The sequence below is a fragment of the Chelmon rostratus genome, chromosome 20, assembly GCF_017976325.1.
Source record: "Chelmon rostratus isolate fCheRos1 chromosome 20, fCheRos1.pri, whole genome shotgun sequence".
In the NCBI taxonomy this organism is placed as follows: domain Eukaryota; kingdom Metazoa; phylum Chordata; class Actinopteri; order Chaetodontiformes; family Chaetodontidae; genus Chelmon; species Chelmon rostratus.
Window position 1 is genome coordinate 18,315,870 of NC_055677.1, and position 16,310 is coordinate 18,332,179.

Consider the following 16,310-nt stretch of genomic DNA (forward strand, 5'->3'; position numbering starts at 1 on the left):
GATGGGCCTCATGGAGAAAGTGAAGCAGCGTGCGCCTAGTCACATGCCAAATTCAGCAGCTCTGTTGAGAGACCAATTCGTTGAGCATGTGCTAGATAGCTCCCTGCGTCGTGAGTTGAAGCAGTTGGTGCGCAGACAGCCTGATTATACCTTGCTTGATGTCCGGGCAGAGGCGATCCGGTGGGAGCGTGAGGGTTTGCCTGGTGGTGCGAGGGGTCGCAGTCACTCCGTCCCCTATGTGTTTGGTGTTCAGTACGGTGTTCATGTTGGCCCACAGGAAACTGTTGCTTCACCCCCAGTGTCTGAGATGGCTGAGCTGAGAGAGATGCTCAAGCGTCAGCAAGAGCAACTCAGTCAGCTCACTCAAAGCATTGCTCTCCTGCAGACCTCTCACCAGCATAGTCGTCCACCCCGAAATGGTCCAGTAATATGCCGGCGCTGTCACCAGCCTGGTCACTTTGCGAGGGACTGTCGATTGCATGTTCCTCCTCCTTCCCTGTCCCATTCACAGCCCCCATCCAATTCTGCTGTGCGATCTCGTTCTGCGTCAGTGTCGGAAAACTAGTGCCCACCAAACTGCAGAGCCACAGTTTGGGTGGGGCTGCTACTGGCTCACAGGTTGCTTCAGCTAGTTTAGAAGCTTCTAAACTGATTTCCTCTTGTCCCCATTTAGATGTGGACATGGGTGGAGTAAGGGTGCCCTGTTTAGTTGATACTGGTTCCATGGTGTCTACTATCTCTGAGAGCTTTTTCCACCAGCACTTTGAGCCTTGGGGTCAGGAGCGCCTTCAGTCATGCCACTGGTTGCAGCTTAGGGCTGCTAATGGCCTGGAGATCCCTTATATTGGCTATCTAGAGCTAGAGGTACATCTTTGCAGCAAGTCAATGTCACACTGTGGAGTGTTGGTTGTGAGGGACCCCCCTGGTGGTGTTCCTTCACAGGTGCCTGGCGTTTTGGGAATGAACATCATCCATAAGTGCTACCAAGAACTGTTTGGGCAGCATGGCGTAGCTTTGTTTTCCCAGCCCTCTGTCTGTGGGTCCCCAGAGCCTGTTGTGCGGGCACTGCAGCAGTGCCATCGTGCTAGCACTAAGGCCCCACAGGACAGTCCAGGGAAGGTAAAAGTCAGGGGTAAGAGAGCTTGGCGCATTCCTGGTGGTGTCATGAAGATTGTGGCAGCCACGTGTTCCGAGGCATTTTCAGAGTCCACTGTATTGTTCGAGCCATTGGACTCCGGGTTGCCTGCTGGTCTGCTTGCATCCCCTGCTCTGGTTCGAGTGAGCCGGGGAACCGCATACATACCAGTTGTCAATGTGGGTTCAACAGATGTGCTGTTGTACCCCCGCACTGTTGTCGGCACATTAGACACGGTAAATGTCATCAGCCTTCCATCCGGTGTCACCGAGGTTCCGTCAGGGGTGGCCACTGTCTCGTCTCACACTGTATTCCCCACAGTGCAGCAGCAGGTGGACGACATAGACCTGTCCTCATTGTCATCGGAGGAGCAGGGTCAGGTGCGGTCCCTGCTGAGGCAGTACACCTGTGTGTTTTCAGCCCACGATGGAGACTTGGGCTGTACCAACCTGATCTCTCATGACATCCCACTGGTTGATGATGTTCCTGTTCGCCAGCGCTATCGGCGCATTCCCCCCTCTGAATATGAGGCAGTGAAAGAACACATCAACCAGCTGTTATCATCACAAGTCATTCGAGAGAGCAGTAGTCCCTATGCGTCTCCTATTGTGTTGGTTAGGAAAAAGGACGGTAGCCTCCGCATGTGTGTCGATTACAGACAGTTAAACAGCAAAACCAGAAAGGACGCCTTCCCTTTGCCACGCATAGAGGAGTCTTTGGACGCGTTGTCTGGTGCCCGCTGGTTTTCGACTCTGGACCTGGCTAGTGGCTACAACCAGGTACCAGTGACTGAGACAGACCGACCAAAGACTGCTTTCTGTACGCCATTTGGCTTGTTCGAATGGAACAGGATGCCCTTCGGTCTTTGTAACGCCCCTAGCACCTTCCAGAGGCTAATGCAGCGCATTTTTGGAGATCAACAGTGTCAGTCCTTGTTATTGTATTTGGATGACATTGTTGTATTTTCATCAACTGTGGAGCAACACTTGGAGAGACTGGAGGTTGTGCTACGCAGACTCCAACATGAAGGCCTCAAGGCCAAGCTCAGCAAATGCTCCTTTTTCCAGCAGGAGGTGCGTTACTTGGGCCATGTTATCTCTGGCGATGGTGTTTCCACTGACCCGAGTAAGATCGAGGTGGTTGCTAACTGGCCGACTCCCACTACAGCCTCAGACTTGCGGTCTTTCCTTGGGTTTGCCAGCTATTACAGGCGGTTTGTGGAGGGTTTCACCAAGTTGGCAGCCCCTCTGCATAAGGCTGTGGCTGAGTGGGGCCGTGCAAGAACTGGCAGGTCTGGGCATGGTGTCCTTAGCTGTTGGACCACTCAGTGTCAGGAGAGTTTTCAGGCACTGAAGGCCAGGCTCACCACCGCTCCAGTACTGGCTTATGCCGACTTCTCACTTCCGTTTATTTTGGAAGTAGATGCAAGCCATGGTGGCTTGGGTGCCGTGCTCTCCCAGGAGCAATCAGGTAAGGTGAGGCCAGTAGCCTACGCGAGCCGAGGTCTGCGCCCCACCGAGAGGAACATGGCAAACTATAGCTCCATGAAGCTGGAGTTTTTGGCTCTTAAGTGGGCTCTGACGGAAAAGTTCAGGGAGTACTTGTTGGGTCATAAGTGTGTTGTGTACACTGACAACAACCCATTGAGTCATCTGTCCTCCGCTAAATTGGCCGCCACCGAGCAGCGGTGGGCCGCCCAGCTTGCTGCATTTGACTTTGAAATAAAGTACCGGTCGGGGAGGAGTAATAAAAATGCAGATGCCCTCTCCCGTCAGCACCCACCTGGCCCCCAGGACGTGGGAGCTATGCTCTCAGGTACTGTCATTCCAACTGCGTTGCAACAAGCGTTGGCATCAAGCGCTTGAGGTAAGTCTAAATGCAATTTCTGCCTTACCACAACACACTCCTTCTGACATCCGTGCTCTTCAGCAGGCTGACCCCATCATTGAGGAGCTGTTGAGGTTTTGGAGTAGAAGGCAACGTCCCAGCCATGAGGAGCGGCAACAGTTGTCTCCACCTGTGCTGGCTCTGCTCCGGCAGTGGGACCGCTTTGTTGAGAAGGATGGTGTTCTTTATCGGCAGGTGTTTCGTTCAGACGGTGGTGAACCTGTGTTACAGTTACTGCTACCAATGGCACTGACCGATGAGGTTTTGACTCAGCTTCACCAGGAGCACGGCCATCAGGGAGTGGAGCGAACGCTGGCTCTCTTGCGGGCCAGGTGTTATTGGCCTGGCATGTCCTCTGCTGTTGCTCAGTGGTGCCAGACCTGCGAGCGATGTCAGGTTGCAAAGGATGTTCACCCAACAGCTCGCAGCTTTTTGGGGCATCTGTTGGCATCACGCCCAAATGAGATCCTGGCAGTTGATTATACCTGTCTTGAGCCTGCCCAGAATGGCATGGAAAACATCTTGGTGATGACAGATGTTTTTAGCAAGTATACCGTAGCTGTCCCCACCCGCGACCAGCGTGCCTCCACTGTGGCCAAGGTCCTTGTGTCTGAGTGGTTTTATAAGTTTGGCGTACCTGCTCGATTACACTCTGACCAAGGTCGTAACTTCGAGAGCGCTTTGATACAACAACTCTGCAGCCTGTATGGTATTGTTAAATCACGCACTACCCCGTACCATCCAGCTGGCAATGGGCAGTGTGAGCGATTTAACCGCACCCTCCACAACTTGCTGCGCACTTTACCAGTCTCCCGGAAAAGGGACTGGAACTCATGTTTGCCTCAGGTTCTGTATTGTTACAATACCACTCCCCATCAGAGCACTGGAGAGTCACCCTTCCTCCTGATGTTCGGCCAGGAACCAAGGCTCCCAGTGGACTTTCTCTTGGGTCGAGTTGAGAATCCGGTGAGTGGCACTGTTCATGAGTGGGTCCAGGAGCATCAGGCCCGCTTGCAGGTGGCCTTTGATGGGGCCAGAGGACACTTGCAACAGGCAGCTGATCGTAGAAAGAGAAACCACGATCAGCATGTGAAGGATGTGCCTCTGAGTGAGGGTCAGCTGGTGTACCTGCGTGATTTCGGTGCACAAGGTCTCCATAAAATCTGGGACCGGTGGGGCTCTGCAAGGTACCAGGTGTTGAAGGCTCCTAGGGGAGGTGGTGTTGTATACACCATTGTGCAGGTGGATGATGAAACCAAGGTCAGACAGGTTCATCGCTCAATGCTGAAGGCTGTGGTTGGGGTGGATCCACCCGTCTCTGCCTCCGGCCAGATTTCACCACCTGCCAGAGAGTCACTCTCCGAGGATGGCAGTTTGAATGGTGACTTGATCGTTTTGAGGCAAGAGACCATCAGTCCCCCACCTGTCATGCCCTCCACTCGACCAACTGCGGTGACCCCGACAACACCCCCAGCACTCGTGTCACCATCCGACCGAGACACGACAGAGTGTGGCCCGTTGACAGTACCATCATCTGGGTCATCTGCGCCTTTAGCCACCCCTCCAGTCAGCCACGCTGGGCCCAGTGGTGTCCTGCGCAGAACTGCAAGGTCCACTGCCGGTCACCATCCTAATCCCCACCATCTCCCGCAGTCAGTTAGACAGGAGGCTGTTGCTCCTCCTGCGGTTGTGTTAAATGCGGCTTCTGCTTTGTTTCGGCCTTGGAGTTAGTGACTGATGCTGGCATCAATTTGTCCATCGTCGGGGCGACGATGCAAGGAGGAGGGGTAGAATGTGGCAGGATAGAGACCTGTGGGTGAGCCTGCCTAATTGGCAACGTCACAGCCAACCACTAGGGGCACACCGTTCTATAAAAGGGGTCGATCCCTCCCAGCCAGTTCTCTCTTGCTGCTCCTGACGGTGACGTCATTTCCGGGTCGGACCTTTGCGCGTGGACAGGTAACGCGGTTTGTCTGTTCACCTGCTGCTTTTGGCTCATGTGGCAGGGAGTTAATATTTGTGTCATGCAGAGCGGCTGACTTGGGGCTTCCAGAGACTCCTGTGTGTGTGTCACCTAGATGGCCTGCTGCGGTGAGTTTCTCTCCCTCTCGGTAAACTGCTAGTCATGACAGTGGCTAATAATTGCTTGATTGTAGGTGAACGCCAGTAGCTGCGCGATTATCTCCTTCTTTCTTTGGTGTGTCATATCCAGCCAACCCTGCTAACGGTATGTAGCCTCCAGCATTCCTAATTGTTGTAAGCAAGTGTGAATGTGTAGTTGATTATTTGTCGGGTCCTCAGATCCCAGCTGCCCAAGACTGTATGTGCGTCGTTTGCCGAACCATGCGCGAGTGACTTCGGCATCAGCTGATCGTGTGCGCCAGAGTTAAAGGGACACATCGCCACAGCTACAGGGGGCTACTGCTGTTTTGTCTTCGTACCACGCTTTGTCTTACTGCTTTGTCTCCACTCTTTTTGTCTGCAGCTGTGACCACTGCTTTGTTTGCAGCTCTGTTTTCCTTATTTTATGTGTTGCTTTTGGTGCAATGCTTTCTGTTTTGCACCAAGGTTTTAATTGGCATTTAACGCACCTATTTTAATGTAGTGACTGAATAGTGGGGTTAGATCCTCTCCACATTTTCTTTCATTTTTGTGTTCATTACTTGATTCATTTTCTGTTTGCTTACTTAGTTATTTAATTTCTTTGGTTTTGATATTTTGGTTGGGCAAAGGGCTATTCCAGTATTTGTCCTTATTTCTTTCATTTGTGGTTGGTAGTTTGTATTGTTTAGTTGCTGATTTGTATATAAGTTTTGGATATTTCTGTTCATCGAATTTTGTTGTGACCCCACTAATTTCCTTTTGTTTTCCTCTTTAGTTGCTGAGGTCCGGTGGTGGTGGTGGTATCCTGGTGGCGGGGTCCCCCCCCCCCTTCTCGTGTGCTGTGCTTCCCTGGGTTCTGGGTCTCCTCACTGAGTGTGTGCTGTGTGTGGCTGTCACGTGTGCCTGGGTGTTTATATTTTTGGTTGGGGATTCTCTGCACCAGTCAGTAGCCCACGCACCCCGGTAAGCCTCAGCTTTAAATTAGTTCCCCCTGTTGATTTGTCCTCGTGTGAGTGGTGTTTTAAGTGTTTTAAATTTGTCAAAATAAAGAACATGTATGTCTGATTGGAACGTGTCTGCCGTTTTGAGTAAAACGAACTGCGTGCCTTAAAGGTGAGCTTTGTCAAAACTTACTTCCTGGGGTGAAATTCCCCAGGTGGCGTTGTCGGTTTAGTGTACAATCTGACCAGAAACTCTTATACTTCTACTCCAACCCAATCCCGTGTCACCCTCGCTCGCCACACTTACATTGCTTCTGTTCTCTTAATAAAGATACAAATATGAATGCAGGACCTTTGCTGATTAGGGAATTTGGAGGAAAAGAACAATCTACATTATGCATCAATCAATCACTCAATCAATCCAATTACAGTTGTGCTGGTGTTGATCCCAATATTTTCTAATAAATCAGGGATGTAAATGACAAAAGGCAGTGATATAAGATATAAGTAAAATGAAAACACTAAAAACCTTTTTATATTTCTTTCTTCTGATAGAACCAGACGCCCGTTGTGAGCAAAGTAACAAAGCACAGTGCAGTGAACATAGCTCACAGTAATAAAAAAAACACACACAAATCAGTGTCAGTGACCTCCAATCATGTCTTCACACCTTCGGGGAGAGGAACTTCATAAACTAATGGGTGAATTGCCTCGCTTATTTTTTCCCCCTCCTCATCTCCCTTTTTGGCTCGCCTCTTCAGAATTAAGTTGCCGGGAGCTGAGCACAGCTTGCATTTATCAGGCAGCTTTGTCTCTTTGTTTTAGCTCTTTATATAAGGCTGTGGATTTATTTTGGTGAATGCGTGCTGTATGTCACAGGCAGAAAATTACTATGTGGCTTATTAGTCTGATGGCTGGTTAGTTTGAGGTCATCTCCTGAGCAGGAAACAAAACAGATTGGCTGTCGATCAGTTTAATTATTTACCACCCGTTTATACTATATCTCTTTGTCTATTGTTGAGTCCTAGAAATCTTATTTCCTCGAAGACTTTAGGACTCACTAACAGATGAAATGTTAAGCTGGAGCTTTGCAGTGCAATACTCCAGAGAGGTCGGTTAAAGTAAACCAAGCTCCGTTCAGAGGGGATTACTGAAGATTAATTATTTGTAATTACTATTTCCTCATTTTCCGATCCAGTCGGCTGATCATGTCAGTGATTCTCCTCCTCAACCACGGTTTTAATTCCATCCCAAAATGCCGCCTGTTATTCAGCTCGCTCAGAGGTGGTCTGATAACTCTGCTGCCGCTCCACAGAGTCTCCTCTGGGTTTCAACTCATTTTCACATGCTTTACTCACCAATTGTGCCACTTCCCAAGTGGTAGTCACTACACCATTTAATATCTGTCTGTGAAAGACAGTTGACATTGAAACATAAAAAAAAAAATAATTATAGGTATTTTCAACCTCTTGGAGTGCTGCTCTTTATTACCCATTAAAGAACCACTGTGTAAGATTTAGTGTCATCTAGTGGTGAGGTTGCAGATTGCAACCACCTGAATAACCTATGCCTTCCAAACCTTCCCTACGGTGGCTGCCAAAACAGGCTTGATTGATTAGTTTGTGTTATTGTGTGAATCTGGTGTTTTTTTACATAGAAAAGAAAGTGTGTTACAGTCAAACCCTTGCCAAAAAGCACACACAATGCGGATTAATCCTTTTACCACCAGGTAAGTCTCTTTGTGTTATGCAGTACAGCAGAGTTTTCAAATCTGGTGTCTGTGGCGACATTCCCACCTTAGTGCACTGTTAGTAATACATTTTAGGTGGACCAGCAATGATCAGTTTGTCAGAGCTGAAGGGGGAGGAACCGCAGTGATGGAGAAGGCCACACCAGCTGAGGCTATGACGTCATGAGCCAACGTTGTTGGTGTAATTACTCTCACTTCCAGAAGGGGGAGACAAAAGTGCTTGTGTTTCATTCACTCGAAGAAACCTGTCGCAGGCACGAAAGGTACTTCAAATTAGTTTGAAGTCAGAAGAAAATGGAAAACTCATGTCCCCATATACAAATGCTGTAGATTGAATTTCATGACTTTTTCCACAAATTTCCATCATACTATACTGTAGATGTTCACACTCTGCCTCTGGAGTGTTGGACAGACCATCGCTGGCCTCAACCTTCAGGAGGGAACAACCGTGCATCTCATTAAAAATGGCAAAAAATCTACATACTTCATTAAGAACTATCCTCATCCTTGAAGCTTTTTCCCTTGTGAAACATACTGTTCATATACATGGCCACAATACCATAAATTTCATATTTGTGAGGCATGTACAAATAGGAAATACTGAAATGGGCTCATTGCTGCCCCTGGTGGCCGATACAGGATAAATAACGTAAGGTCATATCCGCTTTTTTTGCTTTTACATATCATTATGAACTAAATGTTGATTGTACAGTGTAATGGCTGTACAATGATGACACCATGACATGATTGGTTCCCTAAGTCTTGCTGTCACTGTGTGAGTTTGTCTGCCACCAGGTATGATCTCCAGGGAAAATGAAGGCTGACTGGCGATCTATTTCTATCTGCTTTGGTGTCTCCATTTTAGACTAAGCTGTCTTCTACTCCCCCTCCAACCCCTGCTGAAGTAACTTGTTTGCCCAAAGCAATAATAAAACCATGTAATTACTCCATATAAAATCATGACATTCGTTTTACCTCTTCGGTAAACATGCTTCATCATTTGCTCTTCTTTCCGAAGTGTTGCTGATCGTTTGCTCCGTGTTTTTGGTAGTTGCCTGCCTGCTACAAAAAGTTGTCTGTTGCATTACAACAAGAAACGGTGCTTTAAAGGGTGAGTTCTTCTTCTTGGTTTGGTAAATACATGCTCGATAAACTTCCTCATTGCCGATGAAGAGCAGCAGGCAGCTATCTTGTCTTTTTGAGATGAGCTAGTCCCAAACAGCAGAAATCAAACAGGATAATTCCTTTAAATGTTACTCACTTACTGTGCAGGACTCTCTGTGATAGCCGCAAAACAGAAACTTCAGCACAACATGTTGCCAACAAATCAGCAGTATCTGGGGCGGAGAATTAAACCACAGACGGCTTTAGAATTGTCACTGTCTGTTCTTTCGCCTCATGTCTTACTGTCAGTCGTCGCTTCTCAACAGAAACGGGAAACAACAGGTTGTGGATTGACTGGATTGATGACTTTAATGAAGCATTAGTATGTTTCTACCACCTCTGGCTTCTGCTGCTGTTCTGGTATGAGGGAAGGTATAAGGGATGGAGAGACAGACAGAGGATGAGAAAAGCAGAGTAACATATTGGGGAGGGGGGGGGGACTTGCATCTCCTCCAGTTGAGCAGGCTCTGGAGGTTTAAACGATTGTCGTGGGGCCGACGTCTGCTGCAGTCATATTAAACAACAGCTTGTCTGCAGAAATAAGCTGCAGGGCTATTGGTTTACTCTCTATCTCCTTCCCTTGCTTCTTCTTCTATCCCCATTTGGTGTGTGTGAGTGTGTGTATACAGAAATAATATACTACACTGGTGTGTATGTGTGTCTGTTCCTGTGTGCATGCGTCTGCAGATGTGTTTGTTGCATGAATGTGTTTTCATTTTTGCATTTGTGAGGTTTTTTCCATGGTTCTTGCGTGCTTTTGTGTGTTGGTCCGTGAACAGTGTGTGTACACTTGGAAATGCCTCTTTGCGTGGGTGTGTGTGTGTGTGTGTGTGTGTGTGTGTGTGTGTGAGCATGCTACAGTCTAAGTGTTATGGGCCTTTTCCAAATACACACAGCGACTCCCATGTGCCCGGCTATTGATTTAGAAATGACCGGCCTGCTCACTCACACCATCTGCTCTGCTAACGAAGAACGACAGCGAGAGGGAGAGAAACAGTGAATGAGATATTCTCCCGGCCTCCTTTTATCTCATATACACAGCATTTAAAAATGAAACAAACAACTGACAGAAAAGTGACAAAAGAAGGCGTGTATGTGTGCACGTGCATGTTTGTGTGCGTGGGAGCTGTTTGTAATGTGATGCTGCTGCTGCAGAGGATGCAGGTCGACCAGCGGGGTCACATTTGAGCAGCTTTGTAGAAGCAGTGGACAAGTGAGAATACAAAAGACATAGCTGTGGTGTGTTGCTTTGGAAAGACAAGATGTCTTAAAATAGAACATTGCTGATTGCTTTTATTCCTGTCATTATGAAAAACTGAGCATTAACCTGGCGTGGCCTTTGTATTACTTGGGAAAAATCTCTGTTCTCATCTTGATTGTTTCAGTATCGCGAGCGTATCTCAATATGCAGATCAGCTGGCAGAGCTGTAGGCTACTATTCGGTGGTCTTGCTCACTGTGTGACGGCCGTCTGGTCCGTTCAGTTGTACCCTTTCTCGTCCTCTCTCGCAGGCACATGGAATTGGTGGGCTTGGCCGTCCACTTGGCAATACGTGGGCCAGTGCTCCTAGTCAGTGTAAAACCGGCCACCTTGGTATGGAGAGCCTGTCTCCGCGGCTGTGTTTGGTTCCTTTGTCACTTTTCCCACCAAAATCCAAACATTACAAGTGGGAAATGAGGTGTTGTTGTGTGTTGGTGGGAAAAACTCACACATGGAACGAAGGAATTGACTCTGCAATGCAGAGCTAAATGTACATCACTTGAAATCTATGTTAAAAAAAAATGTAGGAAGGAAGGAAGGAACCTTCACTGAGGACTCTGCTCCTGTCCGCTCATTGCCGCTCAAAGTTAGAAAAGTCAGAACTGTGACAACTTCTGTCAAAACTACCACCGTGTCTCCAGCACAAGCAGGTGGGCTCTCGCCGTGACTCAAGCCAAAGTCGCTGTGTGGGGTCCAAGATGCATGAAAAAACCTGAGAGCTCCAGGAAGCCACCCTCACCGAGCCGTCGAGCAGCAGATGAAACAATGCATCTTTTGTGATGTCGGGGTTGATGCTATATAGATTAATAGGAACATGTGAGAGGTGTTTGAAGAAAAATTTGGATTTCCCTTTCATCAATATAGTTATAATATCTAATTACATCAAATATTTTTTTTTTCCCTCTTGGCTGCTGAATGGGGCCTTAAGCCTGATTTTAGTTTTTAGTGTTAAAGATTTTGTCCACTTGTTCTTTTGTGTTTCCCCCCAGTTAGAGCATCTGATTAAGATATCACGCTTGATCTGGTCTGAGGGTCCTCGTGCACAGATCTGGTACGTTGCTGCACTTGCAGCTTCAGTCATTCCATCTTTTATTCATTCATTGTTCATCTCTGTATTCTTCGTATTTATACATGGTGGCGACTAAATGAATTAATTGCCATTCATTTAATTCATGCAATTATTTTTGTTGGTGCCCTGAGGTAAATGTAATGCAAGTTAAATTCTGTTATTTTACAATAAAATCTGCTTCTTCCTTTAGAGAAAATAAAGTTTTTCTCTCTAAAAAAGTTCTTGAGTTCTAAAATATGATAAAATAGCATTATAAAACAGAGAGAATTAGTATTACAGGCCTGTCTTAGATAAAGCCTCAGTTCTCTCTTGTTGCTCTGTTGCTGTAAGAGTTCCCCACAGACAGTCAGTGTAGTATCTTAAACTTCGAAGCTCAAAACAAAAGTGTAGTCCCGGCTATTAACTGTACTACAGTCGTATTCATGTCAGGTGCTGCTGTGGCCCCTCTGGTCCATATTAGAGACAGCTCCACATCTGGAAACACAATTGTTCAGCTGATAAAAGGCGTGGGTGTGTTTGGTTAGTGTGTGCGCTGACATTCCCACATGTCTACATCTGTGTGTGTTTGTGTGTGTGTGAGTATCAATAGAGACGCTACATACAGGTTGGAAAAGTGTGTTTTATCTCCTTGTTGAATACTGCATGCATCCCATGGCATCAGCTGTTAAAAACTGAAGGCATGTTCCATGTAATATTCATTCTGCGCAGCCTGCGCGGGATCAGCAGCACAGACCATAATAACCTTCATGTTCACATCCATTCACACTCACAAGCAGGATGAAAGATGCATTAAAGAAGCCGTATTAAGCTCATTTTCAGGTTCCTGCTTTTATTTTAGGTGTCTACTAGAACAGGTTGTGTTTCAACTGGCTGCTTTGCTCATGATGTTACCTCGCACATCTTCGTATGCCAACGGCGGACAGTGAGGCGGGCGGGGCGATCACCAAGGTGGAGGATGGTGACTGAGCTGGTGGTGGTGCTGTGTTACATACTGACATCGACATGTAACAGACTGCATATAAACAAGAACACAGCACTGTTCATCAGTGCAGGAGGAGATGGTTGGTGTTAAAAGTCAGCCATCCCTCAAACCCGTTATTTAGCCTTCTGGCTCACAAGCTAGTGCGACTTGTGGTAGCATAGCATCCTATTTAATATTGGTAAAGGTGAGCTGTGTGAGTCTTATGGCAGTGAGCTGATGATGATCAGACAGTTGAGGGTGCTGAACTGTGGGAAGCAGGAAAAAAAGTGAATAGCCCAATGATGATTCTCACAATGATTTTATAACAATAATAATAATAAGCAAGACACTGCTATATGATGTCAGCATAGTCTCATTTGTACTTGTGCTGCTTCCTCTGCACGTTGTGAAAACAGCTTTTACAATGTCGGCAGGTTCCTTTCATCTGTGGCTGTATCATCTACGTTCTCTGAATTCTTTTGCATTGTGATAACAGCTCAAACACTTGACACATAAATCTCTAAATAAATATACAGTATTTACCCTAATGCAAAGTGGGAGAAACTGATTCAGTGAACTTTTAATATAATCTGCCCGAACTCCTGGCAGAGAATTGCGTCATTTCCTTTTTTTATTCTGGGGATTGACCCCCGTGCCCACCCAGGATTCCGTCCTGCATGATGTCCCTGCCCACAAAGCACACAAAGCACACTGGGAGCGTAAACCGATGTGTGTGTGTTGTTTGTTTCTTCTTCCTCTCCTGCTTTTCCTCAAGTCCTCTGTTTTGCTGCCTCCCTCCTCCTCCCCCAGCGGACACCTCTCTGCAGCTTGTTATCCGTTGGCGTGAGGCAGAGTGTGACAGTGTGATAATCCATGCCGATGTGTGCCGCTGACCCTGTGATGTGCGGCAAGACCTGCCTGCCTTTGTGTGTGTGTGTGTGCGTCTGAGTGTGTGTTTCCGCTGCTTTTAACATTTAACGTTGCTTCGATGTGTGTTTATTGTGTGTGTGTGTGTGTGTGCGTACATGAGTGTGCATTCTGATGCACGGCTGCATCCGGACGCTTCTTTTTCTTGCTGCTTATCAGGCGCGCAGGGTGATGCATATGTCGCTTCAATCATCCGCCATGTGAGGGAACTTGCTGTTTGATATCCAATAGAAGCGGTGTGAGGCTTTCACATTTAGCACAGTTCACACACATGCAGATCTCGTGTGTGAACTGTGCTCTGTGGTTCAGTCCACCACAGGGAATGAGGAGGATGCTACTCCAGCCGTTCAAATATATCAGTTTGCTGACACAGTTGTATGTCACGTCTAACGTTTGCACGTAAAGCCGCAGTGTTTATACTGATGTTCCTGCAGAACATACACAACAAACTGAGCTGTCCTCTCTCTGTCCCTGCTCACATGGTGTCACCACAGCTACCTGTTGCTTCGCTGGAGAACTGAAATGTCTGATAATGTTGTCATGTTTCTTTCTCCAGAGGAAGATACACACTAGATGCTGACCGTGGATACAGTTGCGTTAGCTTACCTTTTGCTAAATGTCAGAGTGCTTTCTGCTTCCTGTCTAATTCTCAGTGGATTATAGATCGATCTAGTGCATAAATCTGTGTCTTCCAAGAGTGGAGACAGAACATTACTGAATGCAAGATGCTACTTACTGACAATTGATCCAGGTGTGCTGGGCCACTGTAGGCAATGATGCGAATGAATGAGCAGCTATAGGTGTATGGCAACAGTGGTTATATGGGTTTTTGCATAATGTATTGAAGTATTCTGATTTGTAGTATGTGTTTAACTTGCGTGAGTAGCCAACACCAGACATCCTTGTCTGGTCATTTTAAGCCTTAATGAATGTCTCAAATGATTTTCTAGCACATGTATGTCACAGTCTCTGTCAATATGTTGATTTTAAATTCAAATCGACCCTTTTGCCCACTCCTCATATAATAAAACATTGTTTTTGTGTCTAAAACAATCATATTTAAACATATTTAGTCTAAAAATCAGAATCAGTCTTTAGTCTTTCAATTGACTACCCAATTACAGTGTTTATTTCAGAAAGCATAGTGAAGATTATTCTTTATCTTATTGTGTATCATTTAGATTTTAATTTGGTAACATCAGATATTCAGATATAACAAATATCAGACACCTGTCTTTACAAAACAACACTCAGCAGGTAAAACAAAATGTAACAAATACGTCACAATAAAAGAGGCCTTTTCATTTTGCAGCCTGGATTTTGGCACTTGGTGAGTGATGCTTGACAGGATTTTTTTTCCAAATAATATCTATGTCAGTGGCTCCCAAAGTTGGTGCCCTAGCACCCAATGATGTGTTCAGGACGAGCCCAGGATGCTCAAAAAACCTTAATAGGCAGTTATGCTACATACTGCATGCAAGCATGACATTTGTTGTGTTTGTGTGCTTGCCTGTGAGTGTGTTTGTCATTGAGAAGCTCACATGCAAGTTATTTTATGTCATATCTTCTTAACAAGAGTAAAGCATTTAACCAATTAGCATACTTAATATTTTGTATTGCTAATTTTGATTAATATTCAACAAATCTGCACAGCAAGAAAGACCAAGACTGGTAACATCTTTTTATTTTCTGCATGATTGGTGGTGTCATTTGTGGCTGAAGTTGTTGCACAGGCACAGGGTAGGCATGTTGTGTGTCATCAATTAAAAATCACTGCCATAGCTCACGCGTACATGTTATGTCAGTGTCAATACATGTCATACATTTAAAGAAACAGATTTTTTGTTATAATTTAAATTAATCTAGCATCAGATCTCTGAAGTAACTCTTTCTTATTCTGACTTTACTTTTTAAACACACAACTGTTAATTTAACAATTGTTTTTTTAATTATTACAAATTAATTTCCAATCTCACACACTGCAGTGTGATGACTGAATTAGATTTGAATGCCCAGCTTTACATTTGAGCTAATTAAGATAACCGGGATACACACATGTACTTTCACAGACCAAATATGGAGCAAACTGGAAGAAGGGACAGAAATCAGGCTATGGTTATTATCATCATGGAAACCAGCTGACGGGAGAATCGGCTGAAAGTAAAGGTACAACTGTGTTGGACTGGTTCCAAGCATTCACTCCTCTCTCTCTCTCTCTCTCTCTCTCTCTCTCTCTCACACACACACACACACACACACACACACACAGACGTTGGGATGGTTTTTACGGTCAGACACACAAATACACACTTCTTGTCTACGTCTACAGTGAATATATAGCCAGAGCTCCCTCTGCTGGTGACAAGTGTAACTGCAACGACCAGACGTGACTTCTGTTCAACGCCACCACCAACAGCATCATTATTTTTATCGTTAGACCGCCTGATATGAATTCAGTGCAAATAACCTTCAAACAAACAAAGCCTCTTTGTTTCCATTTATGTATCTTAAAGGTTGGAAAATTCATGTTATATCACACTGAGAGTAAGGTGTGTGTATGTGTGTGTGTTTTTCAGCTTCTTTCAGCTCTACATTGAAGGTTTATAATGTCGACAATGACTGAAACCTGATGACTTCATGTTTTTTATACCTGCACCATGTACGCTACAAGTCTTGTGCACTGTTTTATACATATATCTATATGTAATCCCTAGTATACTGAAGAATTCCCGAATATAAAAAAACTGCTACTCAAACTGCACCATTTTAGATGGACACTATGTTCTTGTCAGATTGTCACTTTCCTTACTTTAGACCCCATTTGCCCTTTTTTAATGTTGCTTTGCAGTCATGATTTTTTCAGTCTAATTATTCTACTTGTTGCCATAGCAACTTTAGAAATTATGCTTTATTGGGACTGCTGCAAAACATTACATTTCTTTTTTATAGTCTTGGAACAAAATTGAGATCCTTACAGACACCTTTTTTGGATTTTTCTACTTCTCAAATTACAGGAAACCCTTAAGTGAAATCTTAAATGGAAAACCAGGGAGTTTCATAGAAACGGCCACAGGAATCTTGACATGGATTTGTGCTGTAATCTGACCTCTTTG